The 23,994-nt window shown below is 42.9% G+C and overlaps 1 protein-coding gene across 3 annotated transcripts in view; it reads left to right on the top strand.

Annotated features, from left to right (window-relative positions):
* The window catches only part of scube3 (signal peptide, CUB domain, EGF-like 3), a 197,251-nt gene that overhangs the window by 12,995 nt on the left and 160,262 nt on the right, over positions 1-23,994 (top strand). The window lies entirely within an intron of this gene.

The raw sequence follows: 23,994 nt of genomic DNA, 5'->3' as shown, positions 1-23,994 counted from the left end.
AGCCACGCTGACACCCTACCCTGCAACACGGTACAGGTAGTGCAGGAGACATAGATTTGTGAGGTTAAGCTTTCAGAAACGCACACGGCACAACTGTCAAAACATAGTCAATCAGCAATCGCAGCACGTCCTTTCCGGGACTTGGCAGAACACTGTCGTAGATAGTAGTAATAACGCACAAGGCAAAAACAATAAAGATGGACATGCCATCTCCGATTTACTTCCCGTAGGCCTATCTGTGTGCATTTTTAAGAGACCAGAAGCAGGTTGGAGTCTATTCATTCCAATGGAAGAGTGGATGACCCTGTCATCACAAGCCACACAATCTTCCCAACATTCTGACACTTTTTTTCCTCCACAAAGACGAATCAGGAGAAAATTATCGACCTTTCTCTGTCCCAGCAACACACTCTGACGTGATCTAGCGCCAGTAAACATAAGATGTTCCCGAAATCAGACCCCGGCCACTTTTAGGAGACCATTTGTACGATTTGTGATCAATTTCGCCTGTAGCGGCTCCAATTTAGGATGCTCTAGCTTTCCTGGCACTCCTGGCTCTCCAAAGAGACTCTCTCGTCCCTCCCTCATAAAGTACTGATGACTCCTCTTTCTCTATCTCTCTCTCTCTCTCTCTCTCTCTCTCTCTCTCTCTTCCCCCCCCCCCCCCCCCCCTGAGGTGAACACCTCACTGTGGGACGTCCCGCGACCAGCTGGAGCAGCACTGTGCTCATTAAGCTCATTGCTGTAATCCATGACTCATGCATGTGTGTGGGACTGATGGGGCTACACAGTATAGTATCGTATGCTAAGTAATATCTCCATATGTTTAACTTTTTGTGTTTTTCTTAAATTGATCGTGCTATAGCGGCACACAAAAGCATCGAAAGTAGCAGATCTACAAGTTGGAGCTTGTAGATCTGCTACTTTGCTATTTTAGAATTTGAATCCTGAAATGTAACAGTTTTGGACATACTGTACATGTAAGAGGTTCTTCTCACCCGACAGATGATATCCAAAATGTAGGCCTATCATCATCGCAATATCAACATGCACTATATACTGTACATGTCAAAAGAGAGTATCTGTCTTATTAGAATGGTAATTTTACAGGGACCAGTGATACACTGTATTGTATAAGTTGGTGATATTCAGCTGCAGCATGTGCAATGTTGTCGTTGAAACCATGTTGTTGGAATGGAGATAAAAATCAATACAATGCGTACAGTAGGCTATTCATTTTCTGTGTTCTCTATGTTGGCAGCAAGGACATTCAGACTGTATTCATCAATATCTGTTTACTTATAACGAGCCATATCGTCTGTCTGTCTGTCTGTCTGTCTGTCTGTCTGTCTGTCTGTCTGTCTGTCTGTCTGCCTCTTTCCCTCTCTACCACTTTCTCTTTCTCTGCCCCCCCCCCCCCCCCCTCTATCTCTGTCTTTCTTTGGCTCCTGGCCAGTGCGACAGCAATGAGACCATGTCCTCCCATTATTCCCCCCCACCCACCGTGCCCTGAATAATGGGGCGAGGGGGGGGGTGGGTCAGGGAGGGACGTCATTAGGCCGGTCTGTGTTGTCCGGGGTTGTCTTGTTTACAGACTGTGTGTGTTTACATTCCTGGCGGTCGGAGCGCGGCCGGCCCTTTAAGGGAAGCGTTGCTTTTGGCAAATGAAGGGAAATGCTCTTCTATTCTGCTTAGTAATGGAAAAATCCAAAAAAGGGCCCCACCATACCACCACGACACATACGATACATTTATTCCCCGTGGTTACTGGCCTGACGGAGGTCAGTTGTGATGCAGGGATGACTTGAACATTGAAACTTCCTTCGACTGGTGCACCATGGGAAAACGTACAAGTCCACTTTCACACGACTTTATAACAAAATATTATGGACCGCAAGATTGTAGATTACTGAGATTACTACACCGTCTCTATTCATTCGATCTAATACCTCGTATTTAACTTTCTTGGTTGTAAGTGACTCTGGATTAAGAGCGTTTGCTAAATGCCTAAATTGTAATTGTAAATTGAAAAGAAAGTGGGAGAAATTCATTTTTGTGCAACACGCTCCAACGTTGTTGTCGTTTCTATTATTTTCCCTGGTTGGATCCTGGAGTTCCTGTGTTGCATCATGTCTCTTCCACTTTTTGCTCGCATCTTCCTGTCTAAGAAACACCGTAAAAATCGGCCCCACCTGCGGCCCCACCTGCGCACACATGCACGTACGCATGCATGTGCAAACGCACGCTGAACTTCACAAAGTTAATAGACAGGTGAAAATAAAATTAGCTAATACAAACGAAACAAGAAATAACCATGAGCAAAAGGTAATGAAACAAAGAAAAGGTTAATTTACAGGAATGCTTTCTGGAACGTTGTGTGATTTAAAATATATATAATGGAATCAGACAGTGAGGCGAATCGTCTCAGGTACAGCATTTCAGAGCCGTGGCCCGTAGTTACAAGGTGCAGATTATCTAGCAGCACCTGCCGTACGTGTGACTAACATTTCAACCACTAAATCCTGTCCTCTAAAGTCTAAATGTCTGATCCTAATTCTAACCCCAAACTGAATCTGTTCATAATTGTAAACCTATCCCTAAAAACAAAATGCAACCATAAAAAAACAGAGAACTGGTGCTCACAACGTCTATTTCACATGTTCTACTTTACTTGTGGAAACAATTGGTCCTCACAAGTACACACACACACACACACACACACACACACACACACACACACACACACACACACACACACACACACACACACACACACACACACACACACACACACACACACACACACACACACACACACACACACAGTGTAGTGTTAGATTGACCCCTGAAAAGGTCCCTGTACATCTAATGTAATTTCACCAGAATCTTGCATAGTTTTTCAGCCCGGCGTCATTTAAATGCTCGCCGTGGGAACTTATTATTACAGACTTGTCTTGCTGAAGGCAACGAGGAAGCGACTTCTATAAATTAATTGGACGGTTTCTCCGTTCCGCACTAATGTTACATCACACCGAATGATATTGTATCAACAGCGTATAATTAGTTTAAGCTGAACCTTGAGCAGCCGAACGTAATGAGACAGCCATGCATCCTCTGTGTTACATATTACTGTTGTCGGGAAAGAAACCTCTTATCTCCTTATTTTAACTCCATTTCTTTGTGTGTAAATTCACGCCCTACATCAGTTTTCAACCAGTGGTCCAGGGACCACCATTGGTTCTTGAGGGGGTTCCAGGTGATCCCCAGCTAAATGATGGTAACCATTTCACTTTACGCTCTCAAGAGTTAAACTATTGTTAAACATCTGCATTACGGTACTTCATTTAAAAGAAGTCTACACAAAATCTCATCCAACGACAACAATATATTCTAAGCATTGGGTCATGAGAGCCGAGGCTAAATCTCATCCGTGGCTCAAATGCCGAATAAATAATGGACCTTGATATTGAAAAACACGGCCCTACATGATCACACGAAAGCATCACACGAAAGCATCTAAAGTAGCAGATCCGCAAACTCGAAACGCGCGTCAAACTGCTACTTTTGCTGTCTTCGCCTATAAAGTATAACATATGAGGTTTTCATAGACCTACATGTTAATTAAACGACAGCACACTCAACTGCACACAGCAAACACAGCGCCCGGTGTCGTGCGCTGGAAAACAGGCGATCTACAAGCTCACACCGTGGTGCTGACATGTACTGTACAAGTTTTCTTTTTTTTTATCTTGCATTTGATTGTAATGGTGAGAATAACACTATTAAACATGAGGCGAGGCATTGCTTTACATACATCATGCCAATTAATTATAGTTTTAAGCCCCTCCGATGACAAGCCTTGACTTTAGACTAATACATTTTCTATACATGTAACTTTCCTCTTCTGCCCCGAATTTGAACCCGGTTTTCATGCGCATGTGCTGAAATGTTTTACCTTATTAGAGCCTGCCTGCTTGCTCAGGGGATATATGTATATGTTATATCTTATACATGAATACATCTTCGTGGGGTGCCAGCCCCTCCTATGTCCAGCTTTTGGTGTGTGTGTGCACTGTGCACAAACTTTGTCCTATACAAACATTAAAATGCCATTGACAATTAATGGACAATTTTGAGAGTTTGTGTAAACACAAACATTGCATAACACAAACATTTATGACAGGTGATTGTGATTGGCCGGGATGCGTGGTAATGTACACGCCATTAGATCAGGGGTCTTTGATGCTCGTTTTAATCAGGCCAAGGACCCCTTATAGCTGAGAGAGAGAGGAAGCAGGGACCCCCACTACATATTTTATAAAATTGTGTCAGATTAAACATTTTTATATTGATTTCTTATATTAGTCATAGACTTGTTCGACAACTATGTGTTGTGTAAATGAATGTTTATTGTTTGTTTTTTTGTTTTTGTTTACACTTTTTTATTAATGTTTGATTCATGTTAATGGTAACGACATTACTACACAAACACACACGCACACGCACACGCACACGCACACGCACACGCACACACACACACAGTTCCAGCCAAATTGAATTCCAGCCCTGCCAGGCTTCATTTCTACCGTTTTCCGAGCTGTTGTCAGATAATGCCTTGCTTCACAGCCCCCAGCCGCCGCTGCGCAACACAGAGACCCATTCACTTTATACCTTCGTTTGGACAGGAAGCATGGCGCTAAAAATATCACACTTTTCTTGCCGTAATTGCTACGTTGCCCTCTTTATAGCCTGGGTACGGTATCTGGCTGCAGCCATGCCGCGCAAATGAATGTAATTGCTGTGCTTGCGGACGGCCAGAGTGTCATGTCAGTTAGCTCAGCGCTAGTATAAATATAAGGTATATAGAAACGGCCTTAAGTGCCACCCTACTCTGGCGTATAAAATATAACCCACATGAGGGCCGAGGAGCCATTAACGCCGGGGAACACATGCCAGGGACGGCGGAGAGAGGGTGAAAAGGCGGCCTTTTTGGAATATTATAAATGAACCGTCTTGTCGTTTCATATCCCTGTTGGGGGGGAACGGGGGGGTTATGAGTTATGACAGATTGGCACTGAGTGGCTGTGTGCGCGTTAAGCCGTTACAACCGGGAAATCATCTGTGTCATTTTAGATTTTTGCTATATATTATAGCAACGTACATTTTTTGGTTTTTTTAACTCGTAGGATTTAGAACAGTGGTTTAGAACAGTGGTTCTCAAAAATAGTACATGTACAATCCCACAGCGTGTCACTACTCACTACGTGCTGCGCTGTGAGCTTGTACATCTGCAATTTTAGAATATTTTCAATCTTCCACATCCTATCATCATAAAAGAAGAAAGTGTATGATAAATTAATTTAGATTTTCTTTAACACAAATATTCTCTTCCAGAGAAAAATCATTTTCAGGTGTGTGTGTGTGTGTGTGTGTGTGTGTGTTTTGGGGGGGGGGGGGGGGGGGGTGGTTGGTCTGCGGCCAAATTTATAATTTAGGCAGTTCTTGGTACGAAAGACTTTGAGAACTACTGACAGAAGACAATTTTAAAGATGTTTTTATGCCTTTATTGCTAGGTAGACAGTAGTGTGACAGGAAATGGGGACTCGGACCAGTCAGGCTGGATTACCAGCCTAGGTGCCCGGACTGCTAGGCCGGCCCGGGCCATAGAATCTGCCTCAGGTGTTAGTGGGTTATTCCAGGAGACACGGTGTGGTCGGTGTCACCCCCCCCCCCCCCCCCCTCGCTCTCTCTCTCTTACTGTGTGATTCACTTCATTACTGTAATAAGCCATTTCCTCCTTGGAGGAGGTCCAGGACGTTGCTGAGTCACAGTCTATTAGGGCCACATATGCTTAAAGAAGAGGGGCGGCACAGCGCCAGATGTGCCGTGTAAAGATCAAACACGCCATGGCAGGGATTTGGAACCATCAGTCATTTTTGCGGAGCTCCTACGGAGTGCCAGCTAGCTTCTTCTCCCCCCCGGGAGATTTATTTGCGAGCGCAGTAGTCAGATGACATGGCAGTGCGCCGGGATTACTCGGAAATCATTTATCTGTCTGTCTGTCTTGTCTGTCTGTAGATTTTATTTACGGTATTTTGTTGAAGGGCACCTGCCCTAGAGCAGTAAATCTCAATCGTGTTCATGTCGAGGACCCCGAAATTGATGTGTATTTGGCCCTCGATCCCCATCGCAAGAATTTTCAGGGACCTCCAGATTAGTCCAGAAGCAAAGATTTGCGTTAAATGTTCACTTAAAAATATTTTGGCATTTGGAGAGAAATGAGAGAGACTACAGTCACTTTCAAATTAGAGCACTGCCTAGGGCAGGTATGTGTGTGTCTGTCTGTCTCGTTAATGTTTTAGCCAATTATCCTTCTGCACTGTCAAATAGGCCAATGTTGTTACTTGACTTTTGGTGAAAAAGCCAGCATATATCGGTATCTGTTGATATCGGTTTCGGAAATTCGGAGTTGGACAATATTAGAATATCGAATATCGGCAAGAAAGTTTGGAACCCCCACGGAGGTGGTGCATGAAGTACCCTGTGCCACCCGAGCGTCCACCTCCCCTAAATCCGTATTTCCACTGCACACAAATGGAAAGATAGGAGCGCACACCAGTAGTGGCGAGGTGCTGACCACAGGAGATAATACTTTGACTAAAGAAAAGAGGACGCACAGCTCGTAGTCACGATGCTAGAAACTTTAATAAACCAACGTTTCGGCAAGCAGGTTGTCTTCTTCAGGGCTTTACTTAAGTTGACCTAACCCATTAAAACTGGGAAAGTGTTGGTGTCGTTCTAGATTTGAACCACTTTAACCATTATTTTCTAATAGCAAAATCTATAGGCTCAGAGCACGGCACAAAGTGGTGTACTATGTTTAACTCAAATCTATAAGCTCAGAGCACGGCACAAAGTGGTGTACTATGAACTTAGAGAGAGAGAGAGAGAGAGAGAGAACACAAACATTTTTAACTCAAATCTTTGCTTCTCGGGGTCATGGAACAAGATATATTGAATGGGTTTACAAGACAACACATGCATTACATATTCATGTAAAGCACAACACAATTGACAGCGACGGTACACAAATAGCAGCGTGCAACCGGTCCAGCATTCAGAAGCAGTACTGGGCTTTTGGAAGCAATCACCCCAAAGCAAGAGATCAAGAGAGGATATTATGACATATCTGGGCCAGTTTTTCCCACGGAACTCGTTTCACCTCTACTCTGTAAGTCAACGGAACAGATCGTCTCTGTCAGGTGGAAACCTCATTATGTACAAAACTGTTACTTTTCAGGATTCAAATTCAAAAGGGTCAAAAATAGCATGCGAACAAGAAGGCACTGGAGCAGCTCAGACGATTTAGGCCCTTATTTTATTATATCAGGGTGCAGGTAAAAAGTGACAACGTTTCGATGTGTCAATTACATCTTCGTCAGGTCATGAATAGCAGTTCTAAAGGCTCGATCTGCCGCGTTTTAAGCATGTGGATCTGCTACTATTGATGCTTTTGTGGCGACGTTGTAGAATGATCATGTTAATTTACAGAAAAACACAAAATTTAGAATATGGAGATAAGAGGCTTCTCCCAGACACTATAAGGAAATGTTGAAAATGTCTTATGTATATTGTGTGCCTGCATGCCTCCTGCGCTGGAGGTAGGCCAGAGGTTGGAGATACTGTACCAGGGCAAGCAGGTGAAGATGGTGCGAAGAAATGATAATGAACCAGTCAAACACATAAATCACTATTGTTTTGCACACAGCGTAGGTGTTTTTCATCATCTTATACTGGGAGGATATCTCCTCCCGAATTCTTGGAAACTGCAAATGATGGGAGCAGCTTGTACCAGAGAAATTCACTCACTTTCTTTTTTTTTTCTTTTTTTTCTTTCTGTGAACCCGTTCGTGCTGCAGCTACAGCAGCATTTATTTCCTTTAGTCTGGTCTAGTCAGATTGATCTGTCTGGGGAAATGTAGATTCAGTGAATGAGCTAAAACTGGCTGCAAACTATTTGGAAATGTAAAGAAAACTAGTCCACACTCGCCGGCGAGGTGCGCATCTAAACTAGATGCAGACTTTTAGGTATGCATAGTTTTGGAAGGTGATTTAATCCTGTTGGCGTGTGGTGTGTGTTTGTGAGACAATCCTGTCGTTTGCGACCTGGCGTGGAATCGTTGCCACCCACAACCATGAGACGATGATGTTTACGCTGTTTCAGCTATAAGCTACAGTATGTTTGCACAACGTTGATTTGAACATTACACATCAGTCTGCCCGCTATAGTGCTATGGAGATTATCTCCAAAGTGCCCTCCCACTCTTAAAATACAGTGTGTCGACACAGGCCCACATGCAGGACGTCCTTTATAAGTTGCTATTTTTGGCAAACGTTATATTGTGGTTAAATTTTAAGCATAGATTATCGCGATAAAATCATAAATCGCAATTATTTTGGTCACAATAATCGTTACATGAAGTTATAATATTCATGTTGTCACATGATCCCTAGGATCCCTAGGATGTTGTCACATCCTAGGCTTCGCCTCGGTGGTTAAACTCCCTGTCGGTGAATTATCTCCCGACAATGACCACCTAGCCAGATATTATCCCTTACATAATGACCATATAGGACGTATACGTCTTTGGCAAGGAAGCGTTGGATTTGATACTAGGACGTAAATGTATGTCTTTGGCCGTCAATGTGTTCCTGTTACCATGAAGCCGTGGAACACGAACAGGAATAGGGGGGGAACAGGGTGTTTGAAGCTGTGTGATCAGAGGGTTTTTTTGGAAGCCGAGGGGATTTAGACGCCCGGCCAGTGGTCACGATTCCTAAACATTTAGAGTGTGTGAAGGATGAGTGTAAATATCCCAAATGGAAGCCGTTGATATTTTTATTCACAACTTTGTAGAAGCCTTTTGGCCGTGGAGCCAAAACACTGTGTCCCTTCATTAGCTGCAGGGGATGGGTGGGGGGTAGGTGGGCGATGCTGGCTTCTGCGTTGATGTTGACGTCTGCATTTCATCAAAACCCAGTTTTTATTTTTCTCCCCTCTTTTCAGGATGGGGGGGGGGGGGGGGGGTGTTCAGGATGCTATGATCTCCTGCCCTACTCTTTCCCCAAGAAAAGGGCTTTGGATGCAGTAGGCTATATATATATATTAGAGAGCTAGAGAGAGAGAGAGAGAGAGAGAGAGAGAGAGAGAGAGAGAGAGAGAAGAGACTTAATCCACCGCACACAATTTCAAAATAATAGCTCCAAAACCTTGTTTTTAAACATGTAAAGTCGAGCCGGTATCAACTGCAGCTACAAAGCGACCAACTTCTCTTTTCACACAATTCCTGCTTGTAATGGATGGGAGAAAACTGATTATTTCCGTCAGCCGGTTCCGTCAGCCTGGCATCTTTTTGAAGCCAGGCTTTTACATTTTCCTTTATAGTTTTTTTCTCACTCGTCGGATGGCATCAACATGGCCAGCACTTTGCAGCGACATATACGCTTTTTTATCTGTATGTTTTGTCGTTGCCAGTGTGAAAGCAGCATTTGATCAATTGAATACATTATTAAAACGCGTAGTAAAGGTTAAAGGTTATGCTAAAAGGATAACACAAAAAGCTCCAGGGGGCTTTTTTTCATTGTCGTCCATTGTACTCAATTCATCAGTAACCTATATAGAAAATAACCAATATGGAAATTTCCCATAGGGTTATTTCCCTCTTTTGTGCCAGGAAAACAAATACACCTTCGTTATAAGAAATATCTGTTCAGAATCTACAGCTTGGTAGAGCACAAAATTGATGCTTATAAAGAAATATCAGCTACTGTCCTCGGTTATTAACCGATGACAGTAAATGTCTTTTCCCGTTATTGTACCGCTATACTGTTATTGACCGCTAGTGGCAAATATTGGCCGATATCGATGTGGCCGATGTATCGGTGCATCCCTAACACATAATATATGTACAACACAATTCAAAACATAATGGAATAATATTATAATATATTATATATTTTGTTATCGTTGGATACAGTTTTTCCCGTATTGATGTTGGTACCATAGGAAAGACAACAGGTAAATGTTGATCAAAATGTGTAGACTTCTTGATGCAGATATTTAACAATAATTTAACTATTGAGAGTTAAAGATCTATAAGGGTCCATTTGGGTATACCAACTTTCCATCATTTAGCTGGGGACCACCTGGAATCCCCTCAAGGACCACTGGTGGTCCCCAGACCACTGGTTGAACACCACTGGTATAATTCAGGGGTTCGCGAGACATGGCCAAAGCATTTCCAGGGGTCCCCAGCCAAAAACATTGAGAACCCCTGGTATAATTGATAGAAAATAAGTCATTTTTGAGGTGAACTACTCCTTCAATGTGTGGAGAAAGCTTGGCTTTCTGCCCCCCACCCCCCACCCACTACGGAACATGAGAGGGAGAAGTCAGATCTTAACACATGCATGGATGGAACACATTCATTTCCACCAGTTTGTTTTCTTTCCAGCCATGAGGAGGAAGTGCACCGGGTTCAAGCCCATAAAAGGTGCTCCGTGGGATCACGGTGTTTGTATTACCGCGTGTAATTACAAAGAAACAAGTGATGTAATTATCCGTCTTAGCGCTTAGCGTTACACTATACTTATGGGGTTGTGGTTTGGGAGGTTGGGGTCAGGGTAATGACTTTTTTACAGAGCAGTAGGAGCCTCATTAGAACACATGGGCCTGTACGCCACTCATTCGTAGAAACCTAACCTGCAATGCAGTGAGCATGCGGTTAAAGGTAGGGTAGTGATTTCTTTGGGGGGTCAAAACAAAATGTTTTTTGTCAAAAGTTGAAAGCACTATATATTCTGATCCTGGCGTCACATCCCCTGGGGTCGCGGAAGTTGTTCTCTATGGAGAATAGCGTCATCTTAGAATCGTCTCAAATAGGCTAAGCATTGTGGATGCGATACAAAAAAAGTCTATGGGAATTCTGAACGGGGGGGGGGAACGCGACCAGGTAGTATGTGTAAATCACGTCAGACTTCGGTGCTCTATTCATTGTCAAGCATATTTGGGTACTCAGAAAAGCGATATCAAATTGAGTTAATAATGTTTGTTCAGTAACAGGGGTCTCCCCATCTCTTCAGCTCTTTAAGAAACAGAAAATACATGTTCAGGTGGGTTGCACATTTTCAACCAATGAGGAGAGACTACCCATTTATCAGATTGATGTTTTCCAATTCCAATTTTGTCTGCTCATTTAATTTTGTCATCACTTCCACTGTGACGCATTGTGAGCTTGTTGATCTGCTATTTTTTGTAGTATTTTGTAGTATAAGTGGTTAATGAATAATAATAAAGTTCCTATCACACAAAAGATTGTGCCCCCCTGTAGTAACTTTGAGGGGGTCCCGGACCCCCTGTTGAATAGACCTGGTTTAAGTGGTAGGTAAGGCGACCTGGCTGGCGGGCTTCAGCACTTTATTTTCTCCTGGTTTGAAGGAATCTGTGTGCTTGTCCACAGTTTCTGACAGTTAATTTGGCAGGGGTACTGTCTTGCTACGATGGGCGTGGGTGTCTATGCCCTCTGGGTGTCCCTGCTCCCTTCAGTCTATTTCTGTCTCTGGAGGAAGGGTGATGGGTTGGGGGCACAAGCAAACACTGAGGGTCTCAACGCTCAAAGTCAACATTACCCCGTGTTTGAACTGCGCACCTTGGGCCCGGCCAGTCTCTCTCTCTCTCCCTCTCTCTTACACGCACGCACGCACGCACGCACGCACGCGCGCACGCACGCACACGCACTCGCGCATATCACTATACGTGTGAGGACATCAACATTTTAGGACAGTGAATTTAGGGATGCAATTCAAAATCTTTACAATTTTTAACCCCAACCCTAAAGCAGGTCTTACAAGCTCACAAATGAGTCACGCTGCAACACATTGTGAGCTTGTAGATCTGACATATCTATATTATTTTTCAAAGTATACTATACTTGTTGTGTGAAGTAATTGCACGCACGGACGCACGCACGCACGCACGCACGCACGCACGCACGCACGCACGCACGCACGCACGGACGCACGCGCACACACACACACACACACACACACACACACACACACACACACACACACACACACACACACACACACACACACACACACACACACACACACACACACACAGGCACTTTCCCTCTTCCTTCTCACACCCCTGTTAAGTCTTGGCCCGGTTAAACACACCTCTTCTCCCAGAGCCTTACATTAATCAGTTGGGTAAGGCACCTCTGACAGCAGTCCACAGCAGCCTGCAACAACCCTCTTAACCCAACCCTGTGTTGGGTCGGACCAATGGCTCTTCTTGTGAGGATACCACTACCTACCCTAGGGGACACAGGGAGAACAGGTGAGGGTACCTACCCTAGGGGACACAGGGAGAACATGTGAGGGTACCTACCCTAGGGGACACAGGGAGAACATGTGAGGGTACCTACCCTAGGGCCTAGGGGACACAGGGAGAACATGTGAGGGTACCACTACCTACCCTATAGGGACACAGGGAGAACATGTGAGGGTACCACTACCTACCTTAGGGGACACGGGGAGAACGTGCCAGCTCCACATGGAATTGGCAAGTTTTGGCATTAAAGGAGTAGTTCACCCCAAAAATTACTAATTTTCTATCAATTGCACACCCCTTGAAGCCTTCAATTAATGGAGATGTGTTTTGTTTTTGTTGCATTCCGAAGCCAATAATTTGACCACCTGGTAATCTTGAGGGTGAAATGTATACTTCATGATTGTATACTTCATTGTACAACGGTGTAATGTGTATTTACAAGAGTTTGTGGCTAAATAATAACTACATTGGATTAATTGGAACATTAATTGGCTCTTTTTCCCATTCTCTTTAAGTTACATTTTTGGACAGGGAGGATATAGTTGCTGTCAGGCAGAAACCTCTACAGCGTCACACAAATTAATAAAAAAATAGCAAATAGAAGTGACAGGTTTTGAGCTTGTAGATCTGCTACTGTTGCTGTTTTTGAATTTGAATCCTGAAAAGTGACAGTTTTGGACATAATGAGGTTTCCACCCGACAGAGAAAATACTCATATGATATATGATGGGTTCCCTGGAGGAAATAGTTAAAACGTCTGAGCATTTCCCACATCTCTTTCTTTCTTCTTCTGGTTTAGTGTTTTTTTTAGGGGTTTTGTTTATGAATACTTGACTCAACAAAGCCACTGTGACTCCAAAAACCATCGGCTGGTACTTTGATACATCAACGCCAAAGAATGAAAGGATCTCTCGCCTGAGAAAACAAGGCTTTTCATCTCCTGGCATGAGTCAATTAAAGCCGGGCAGCGGTACTGGACGCATTCCGCATTGTTTTGGTTTTCCCCATGCAAGCATTCAGAGGAATGTCCTCTGGCCCCCAAACTCTGAGGACTCGAATCCATTCTGACGTGTTTATTTTTGTAGCAAAAGGCATTTCTTTGGATTTCTAACAAGGGTCGGCAACATTTTCAGCTGCTATTGTGCGTGTGTCCTGCATCAGAAAATAACTGCTATGAGAGAGGTTTTATAAACAAGGCTTTTGTCTGAAGAGGGCTTGAAAAGTTTATAGCCTTTTTTTTATCCCATTACTGTGCTCCAATACACAGTAAAAATCGCAGTGAGCAACATTTCTATCTTCTGAGTTAATACAGGAAGCCTGTGTAGACAACGGATAAATTGAACCCTGTTTGTGTGTGAAAATACAGTACCACTTAAACCCTCTATACTGGAAGACCGCTCTTATTCTTATTCTCTACACAGATCAATTCAACAAAAATCACACCCATGTACACACCCTCCGCCAACCTAGTCCCCATATATGGGGGACATGGGGAGAGCAACGGACTTGAACTCATGCTTCCTTCATGCCTGAGTGTCCAAGTTGCTCCTTTACACCTGACAGGGGGGAGTTTCCCTGGTTGGACGTAGCGTGTGGAAGGAACACGTTATTCCAACCAGTTCCTTTCCCCTCCATCAGGCGCCCCGGCTGGCCAGGGGGAGGCAGTTTAGAGACCAGGATTACTGCATGTTTTTTGTGAGGGTACCTACCCTAGGGGACACGGGGAGAACATGCAAACTCCACACAGAAAGCGGCCCTTTCGCCAACCCCGCCTCGGGTATGGGCACTGATGACGCAGAGGAGGAAACACGCCTCCAGCACCCACAGCGTCCCGAGCGGGAATTTAACCCAGGACCTTCTAGCTGTGAGGCGACAGCACTACCAACTGTGCCACCGTGCCCCCTACCGAATGGAACACTTTTTAAGGCTTCATTTTGTGAGTAATTGATAGAAAATAAGTAATGCTTTGGGTGAAGTACTCCTCTCAGGCAAAATTAGGTCTGGGTATATTTTTTCGTTTTACTTTTTTCGTCGCCTGGCAAATCTTGTGAAACATACTTTAGCTAGTTTGTGTACAGTATCGGACTGCTTATTGAAAATAATAAGCTTGGCTTTGTCGGTGTAGGCAGAAGATTAGTTACTTTGCTTTGCATTGATTACCAATTATTTTGCTCCTACTGACTTTATGCACTGTTAGTTACTGGTGTGTTTAATTGTGATGCTTGGCGTTGGTTGGGTGGAATTACTGGCAGCAGCAACCCCAAGACACAAGAACAAACATCAAACTTGGCCGGGTCCATTGATATTGTTTAAAAACGGGTCATTTTCATCACCACAAGAAACGCCTAATAATTTATTCTGCATAGTACGTCAGAGGGGCTTGCGCAATAACAGCCAATCTACAAGCTCCAGGTCGCGTCAATATATGACAGAACACAAGCTTGTAGATCGGCTGTTTTCGCTCACAGGACAACCGTCGGACGGCTTAGTATAAATCTTAAAGCTATTTCTGCAAAGAACTTATTTCTGCAAAAATCTACACCACCAGTGAAGATGAAGTAAACACGTTCCAAGCTAATGATCTGCAGTTGAATTGATGCCCTGGAAAGGGGAGCATTAATAAAAACGAGGAAAAGAGAGAATTCTTTTACTTTCTGTTTTAATGAATATTAATTGCCGCTGAGGCTTGGAAACGGGGAGAGCTGACACTAAGATAGATATTGTGTTATGCTTAATTCCTCTGCTATTGAAAAACACTTCCTGGCCTCCGCTGTTTCCCCCCCATGTTATCCGCTGAAGACAATCAAAGAGAGAGGGGAGGAGAAGAGAGAGCGCGAGAGGGACCCTGGTTGCTCCCTCCACCCCTAGAGAATTGTCATTGTTCTCACATAATATAAATCAATATGGAGCCTGGGGAGCATCTCGCAATGCTTTTTAAATTGCTTTCATGGAAACTTCTTCGCCGGAGAGAGGTGGCGGCTCGTGGCTCTGTGAAAAAAGACCTATATACTGCATCTCTTGCTTACTATATAGGTGCCATGCTGGGGGTGGGTGGGGGGTGGGGGGTGTACTGTGCTAAGGGTTTTACCGTTTAAGGGATAGAGGCTTTTAGTTTGGTGTCGTTTTAAGGATGTCTCTCTAGATGTATAGTATGGTTGGATTAAAAATACTACTGGGCGTTGAATATTAACCACTCAAACCTATATTTACTTAGTTGTATGTCTCAAGAATGCAATTTAGATAGCCTGCTATTTAAATGGTGCTATGTTCACTGTGTACCTGTTATCCTAGTTTCATTGTATAGATTATTATTTTGATAGTATGTTGTTTAGACTGATGCCACGTTCTTGGTTTACCTGTGGTCCTATATAGTTTACTGAGGCAATACACTGTCTCTCTGCATTCTATGTATGTGTTTACCTTGCTTATTATCGAAAGTCACTCTGAATAAGAGCGTCTTCTAAATAGCCGATCTGCAAGCTTGTAGAATGCCTATTTTTGCCAAAGTACTGCGCATCCCTACAAAGTCATGCCTTGCAAAGAAATGTCTTACATTGAAATGACTAAAAAAGTATATCAGCACCATGTGATTTTATTTTTTATTTTTATATCTTTTGGCGGAGGGGGTCCTCATTTGCCAGATGTGGTGTTGTCCTGTCCGGTGGACACGACCGCTAGGCTAAGGAGCTTAGATACAGTGTTTCCATGTCTGCTTATTACAAGCGACGTAAGGTTTTAAATATCGGTAGTGGCGGGTTGCATTTTCCTCTCGCAAAATCTGGCAACGCTGGCTTTAGAGACGGCAAATCACTTCCCGGCGGGATCAAGCAAGCCTTGGCAGATAGAGAAACCTTGTGATAAGGGTGGATATTGGAAGCTATGTAAACCTTGTTAAGCCTCCCCCCCCCCATGCCGGAGGTAATCCCAAACACCTGGCCTGGTTAACTGGGATCAGGTGGGGATTTGTGGGGGAGATCCATGGAGACAAACCTGACCCCGTGCTGCTCGACGGTCCCCACGGTTCCCAATCCATCTCCGTCTCTTTGACATGTTCCGATACCAGTCGGAGGTTAAACGTTAAACATCAACCCTGTATGTAACTAGTGGGGAGGGGGTGGTGGGATTCATTCCTCTGCATTTGATACCCCCCCTACTACCCCACATTGAATTTGCATGTTTTATCCCTGCTTCTTGGGAAAATGCCTTTTGAGCTTGTAGATGTGTTATTTTTGCATATTCTTTTTATCCTGAAAAAATTCAAAATGTTGTACATATGAGGTTTCCGCATGACACAGGCAATATTGCTATTATAATATAATATAATATAATATAATATAATATAATATAATATAATATAATATAATATAATATAATATAATATAATATAATACTTTGATTATATTTTGTTGTACGTTGCACAACAAAATATACAGTCCTTTAGTTGTTTAACAAATCAAACCCTGTTTATAATGCACGATCATAAAACATTTATCCGATTCGCTTTCATCCGTTTTTTCTCTGTGTTTCTCACTGTACTTATTCAGGACTCCACTGTATATCTGTATTACCATTGTTGTCATGTGGAAACCTTTTATGTCCAAACGGTTACTTTTCAGGAAATCTGAAAAGTAACCGTTTGGAATCTGTGTTCCAATGGATCCATCAATGTAGTTATAATTTAGTCACAAGCTTCTCATTTATACTTTTCATCGTTTCAATATTCATAAAACCCACAGAAAAATGGAATCACTTTCACACAATTTTGATTTACGAGGTCACAACGCGCTGTGAGCCTGTAAATCTGCTATTTTTGCTACTTTTGTATGACTCTCTTTTACGACCAAGTAAGACATTACTTCACAAAATGAATCTAAGCATGAACATTAAAATGTGGAGATAGGAGGTTTCTGTGTCTGACAGTAGGGATGTATGTATTGTTCAGCCTGGTAGATAGATGTGACATCTGGCTCTCTGGGAGGCTGTTAGTCATGCAGCCATCCCTGCAGCTCAATCATTAATGCATCATTTCTGTTAGACTCACTGATTACACAGCTGCTAGGACTGACTTATTTACTTTGTCAAACAACGGTATCTCAAAATAGTATGAATGATAGATTTGATTTATTTGTGTTTTTTGGTTGCTGCGGCTTTGTTTGTCATTTTGTACACGCAGGCATTCACTTGGTTCGGATTCATTGCACAAGAACAGACGGGACGTTCTGTAAGACGATAAAAACAAATGAAATTGATTAATCGGTTGTCTTAGTCCTACAGATGTGCCGTTTGAGAACTTCACATGTCCTGCCATTGGCAGATTGTCAGTGCATTTCATTGTCAGAAACAGAAACATGTCAGTGTGAAAGGGGGGGGGGCATTTGCTAAGGTGTTTACTTTTCAGATTCCCTGAATAGAGAGAGTTCCTCTGCTTCACACTTCTTTTCGGTAGCAAAGCAATAAATTAGCAAGGCTAATCAGTGAATAAAACCTGCAGTGGGAAAACATGCATTTTCAGAAAACTTTGAGGGAAACATCAGAAAAGCGTGAAGAGTTGGAATGTCTGTAGTCGGTATAGTCCATTGGTTCCAAAACGTTTTAGCCTGTGACCCAAAAGAGACATTTGATGTCTCCCCGTTGCCGCTTTGTCAGCAATTTATGGAATTTCTTTCTGGTGGCTGGCATATATTCGGTTAACAGACACATAAAAATGTGTCTGCGACCCACAGATGGGTCCCGACCCAGTGTTTGGGAACCAGTGCTTTAGTCTATCAAGGCGGTTCTATAATTAGTGGGTTTTGGGCTGTTTTATCCAGCTGCTTCTCAGTCAGATGTTTATGGAGGACTTGGAATCATCAGCCACTTGAATCCATATTCAACAAACGTAGTAGATCTACAAGCTCAACAAGATCTAAACAAATTGTGAGCTTGTAGATCAGCAATATTTTGGCGCAGAGACTTGGTGTAGACGTACAAAAGCGGTTAACAATGGAGCTAATCAACTAAGGCTTGAAGACAATATACTCAATCAGCTCTCACAGTACAAAGACTTCATAGATGGAAGCTGTAAAACCAGTCATTTTGCTTGTCACAATCATGGAATTGTACTCACAACATTGTCTCACAAATAATAGCGATTAACGATGCAATTGTGTTTTTGGCAACTGAATGTTTCCTTATTAGGCTTCGTGAACAAAAATGTCACGGGGCACATATACTGTAGCAAATAATATTTGTTTATTAACTGCAATATGCACAGAAATCACTAACAATGACTCTTGCCAATAGTCTACACTCTACACCGTCTCTTTTTGAAATGTATGAACATCTTTTCAACATAAAATGGAGTATTCCCGATTATGCAAAAAATAATTGCAGATATCTCAAATAATTGCAATTAGGTGATTATGTAATAATTGTTTGTAACAGGCCTACTTAAAGCATATATCACATTTTGGTGGCAGCATTGTAGTTTGGGCAGAATCTACGGCTAACGAGGTCATTGGAGCTTTCTCCCTCTGTTGTGCCCATTGGCATGTCTCCCTCTAGAGAATTATTTAGACATTTAGTTATAGACACTGTTCTTCTGAGTATCTTAGCAGACCCATTGCAAAAAATGCAAGGCTTGGCCTAGCCTCGACGACCATGCAGTCTAATCTTGCAAAGGTTAAAATGTATTTTAGATGGCATGTTATAGCCTCCTATAGTTGTATTGTACACACACACACACACACACACACACACACACACACACACACACACACACACACACACACACACACACACACACACACACACACACACACGTTTTTTTCTCACTCTCTCTCTATATATATATCTATATATCTATCTCTATATATATCTATCTATATATATATATATATAGAGAGAGAGAGAAAGAGATATCTATATATATCTATCTATATATATATATATATATATATCTATATATATATATATATATATATATATATATATATATATATATATATCTGATCTACAAGTAGATCATATATTTGAAATAAATAAAGAATCAATATAACACCTATTATTATGAAACGGGCAACACAATCCATATCACGCATCTTAGCATTCCCTATACAATGCATGGAATGAAGGAACATACACGAGAACACTTTCAATCACAGTGCGGTAGAGAAATGACAAATGACAGCTTGAGAGATTCCATAAGACTCCAGTTGGTCCTAGAAAAAACACATGTGCGTGTTCTTTACACAGCTGTTCACAATGTTTATGACACGTACACCACTAGGGGCTGCACGACCATAACTAAAATCATAATCCTTGATTGTTGTTGTAAATCACAATTGTTCATAATTATACAATAATGATGATTTGTGGTGGGGAAAAAAAGAAAAAAGAATAACACTTTTCTTAATTCCTTTGTTGCTCATTGTGAGTTTATCAGTGTCATATCTTTGGTCAAATGTAGTGTAATGAAGTGTGTGATTGTGTTGTTTTTTCTGGGAGCCTGATGGATGGCTTGATGGCTTGTACAACGTTCTGGTGACTGACTCTTGTGTAATGGTGCGGAGAGACCAGGGCAAAGTGCAACAGCTGACCAAATGAGAATCCATCGCCAAGTTTCACCATTACATAACGGTGAAACATAAAATCATGACCCTTTTCCCCTCCTCCCAATTTAGTCAAATACACAATTGATTCCTCCCCACATGTTTCTGTGTGTAGTCACTGCTGTTGTACCCTACTGGCCACCTGCCAGTGAGGATCCCCCACCGAGAGGACACGGCTGTTGTACCCTACTAGATCACCGGTCATTGAGGAGCCCCCACCGGGAGGACACGGCTGTTGTACCCTACTAGACCACTGGCCATTGAGGAGCCCCCACCGGGAGGACACGGCTGTTGTACCCTACTAGATCACCGGCCATTGAGGAGCCCCCACCGGGAGGACACGGCTGTTGTACCCTACTAGATCACTGGCCATTGAGGAGCCTCCACAGGGAGGACACGGCTGTTGTACCCTACTAGATCACCGGCCATTGAGGAGCCCCCACCGGGAGGACACGGCTGTTGTACCCTACTAGATCACTGGCCATTGAGGAGCCTCCACAGGGAGGACACGGCTGTTGTACCCTACTAGATCACTGGCCATTGAGGAGCCTCCACAGGGAGGACACGGCTGTTGTACCCTACTAGATCACCGGCCATTGAGGAGCCCCCACCGGGAGGACACGGCTGTTGTACCCTACTAGATCACCGGCCATTGAGGAGCCCCCCCGGGAGGACACGGCTGTTGTACCCTACTAGATCACTGGCCATTGAGGAGCCTCCACAGGGAGGACACGGCTGTTGTACCCTACTAGATCACTGGCCATTGAGGAGCCTCCACAGGGAGGACACGGCTGTTGTACCCTACTAGATCACCGGCCATTGAGGAGCCCCCACCGGGAGGACACGGCTGTTGTACCCTACTAGATCACCGGCCATTGAGGAGCCCCCACCGGGAGGACACGGCTGTTGTACCCTACTAGATCACTGGCCATTGAGGAGCCTCCACAGGGAGGACACGGCTGTTGTACCCTACTAGATCACCGGCCATTCTGGGTGTTTATTTTGACAACCACATTAACCTTGAGTTCCACGTTAAGAAGATTACTCAGTCCTGCTTCTTTCATCTTCGCAATATTGCTAAAATTAAATCTATTCTCTCACTTCAAGACCTGGAAAAAAATCATGCACGCTTTCATATCCTCCCGTCTGGACTGTTGCAATGCACTCTACACCACTCTGAGCCGTTCATCACTATCAATGCACTCTACACCACTCTGAGCCGTTCATCACTATCAATGCACTCTACACCACTCTGAGCCGTTCATCACTATCAATGCACTCTACACCACTCTGAGCCGTTCATCACTATCAATGCACTCTACACCACTCTGAGCCGTTCATCACTATCAATGCACTCTACACCACTCTGAGCCGTTCATCACTATCAATGCACTCTACACCACTCTGAGCCGTTCATCACTATCAATGCACTCTACACCACTCTGAGCCGTTCATCACTATCAATGCACTCTACACCACTCTGAGCCGTTCATCACTATCAATGCACTCTACACCACTCTGAGCCGTTCATCACTATCAATACACTCTACACCACTCTGAGCCGTTCATCACTATCAATACACTCTACACCACTCTGAGCCGATCATCACTATCCCGACTTCAACTAGTTCAAAACTCTGCAGCCAGAATCCTCACCAACACAAACCGCAGGGCACATATAACTCCAGTAATAGCCACACTACACTGGCTTCCTATTAAGGCCAGAATACTTTTAAAGCTCTACATGGGCTGGCCCCGCTGTTTTTTCGTTGACCTACTGCCTCCTAAGACCAATGTCAGACCTCTCAGGTCCTCCAACAAAGGTCTTCTAGAAATACTCGCGACCAAGCTGAAAACAAAGGGTGACCGGGCATTCGCTGTGGTAGCTCCTACCCCATGGAATGCCTTGCCCTGGCGTTGAAAAATGCTGAGTCAGTTGACGGTTTTAAGAGACTCATATTTTCCGTAAATATTTCTCCCATGTACCTTTGACCTGATTCATTGTTATAGCCCTATGTCTTTGTTCTGCCTTGTTTGTTTTTGTTCTGTTCATTGCACTACTGTATTATATTGTCACAACTGTGTGATATGTTCCGTGTGTTTTAACCTGCGTACTGTGTCAATTGTTCAGCACCTTGTAACTTTGTTTCGAAAGGTGCTTTATAAATAAAATTGACTTACTTACTTATTTACTATGGCACATTAGGAGTCCAACTAGTGGTTCTCAAATGTTTTATGTGCAAGGAAGGACCCCCTTAAAGGGGAAAACCACCCATTTTCAACATTTTCAACATTTTACTATGTCATTAATAGTTCATAGTGCAAGTATGAAAAGAATCATTAACATGGTGAAACACATCTTGATGACATCATCAAGATGTGTTTCACCATGTTAATTTTTTTCAGACCTCTAGTTCTAGGAAACACAGAATGTGGGGACTTTTTTATTATTTCCACACAACAGCTCTAAGGTATATTAATGACATAGTAAAATGTTGAAAATGAGTGGAATGCCCCTTTAACTTCGTTCTATTTGAACACTCAGAGTTACAGACCTGTTATGGTCATTCATTCAGGGCTATAGCTCTTCATTAGTGTCCATTCATTTTGTATATCCGTGGCAAAAAATAGAAAGAAAAAATAGAATTTTGACAAAAATGTCCACCACAAGCCAGCATGGTGATGACCCATGCCCCTCACCCCACCCCCCCTTCCATCATCTACACCAAATCACTTTGTTGAAAATAACAGATCTACATGGGCTTGTAGATCTGCAAATGTTCACCAAATGGTCGCTTATTGTGAAATGCTCAGAATAGTCATGCAAGGTTTATTAAGAACATGACCACCAGCAAACTCGAGAATTAAGTCATGAGCGAATCGTGAGAAGAGAAGTTCGTGAGGAGAGACGTTCCTTTGTAGATCCGGAAAAAAAGTGATTACATTTTATTGCCTAGTTGATTTGATTCAATTTATTGTCGTTTTGTTTATAAATCTCTGTAAACATGTTTTCAATAGTGCAGCCCGACTAGAGATAATTCTATTACATTTCGTCTCGGGGGTAAAATGATCATAATGCATTACTACATTCATCTATTGCACAGATGTGAGAGATTGTTGGCATGACGAAATAAGCTTAAAAGCATTCAAGAGCTTTCAAGAGATCTATTTGTCATGCTCGAGTGCGTGTGGGAAATGCTGGATTGACTTAATGTGTAGTTAATGAAACTGAATGGAATATCAGATGAGGAACAGTATCACCTGCGTAGATCCAACAGGCTTGGAACTAAAGCTCGTTGAAGTACACATTTCTGAAAACCGTTGTTGTGACAAGGATTTAATTAACATTATTAATAGACATAAATAAGTGCAGGTGATAAATGAAAGCCATGTAGTAGTAAGTACCGGTAGTAAATTAAACATAGCAATCAAACATAAGAAAAACAACAAGTAGGCTACCGTTTGTTAACATGTTTTAAAATATCTCGATTTTTTTTTTAAATAATTTTTAATTACGAAAAAGTTTGAGAACTAATGATCAAGAAGGCATTTGTAGAAGTGATAGTAAAAGTTTGACCAGATGAAGAGCCTTGGCTCGAAACGTCGTCAATAAACTTATCCTTCGGAGCATACGAGTGTGCGGCTTCCTCTCTTTTCCATTTGTAGAATTGGCCTCAGGTATCAGGTCTTAAAGATGGAGTGCCGTGATTTTGTTCCCACCCTAAAACATGACCATCAGGTATTATTATTATATAAGGAGGAAGACTTTTTTTGCAAAAAGTGTACAGCATTTGTTGAAATGTCGTTTTAATGTGGACAAAACCACCAGTTCATTAAGGCGCGTTCGGAAATAGCTCACTGAGCGCACTGTGCAATGCAAACTAATAGGCGAGTGCGGTCCGGTGCGGTATTTCCGAACGCGCCCTAAGTATGCCTGGTTTGCCTGGGGGGTTGTGATGGGTGGTGATCCACCTGAATTGAAGCCGCACCCACAGCCGTGGTTGTATG

This window comes from Electrona antarctica, assembly GCF_951216825.1.
Source record: "Electrona antarctica genome assembly, chromosome: 2".
Taxonomy (NCBI): domain Eukaryota; kingdom Metazoa; phylum Chordata; class Actinopteri; order Myctophiformes; family Myctophidae; genus Electrona; species Electrona antarctica.
This window is presented reverse-complemented; position numbering and strand designations above follow the sequence as displayed.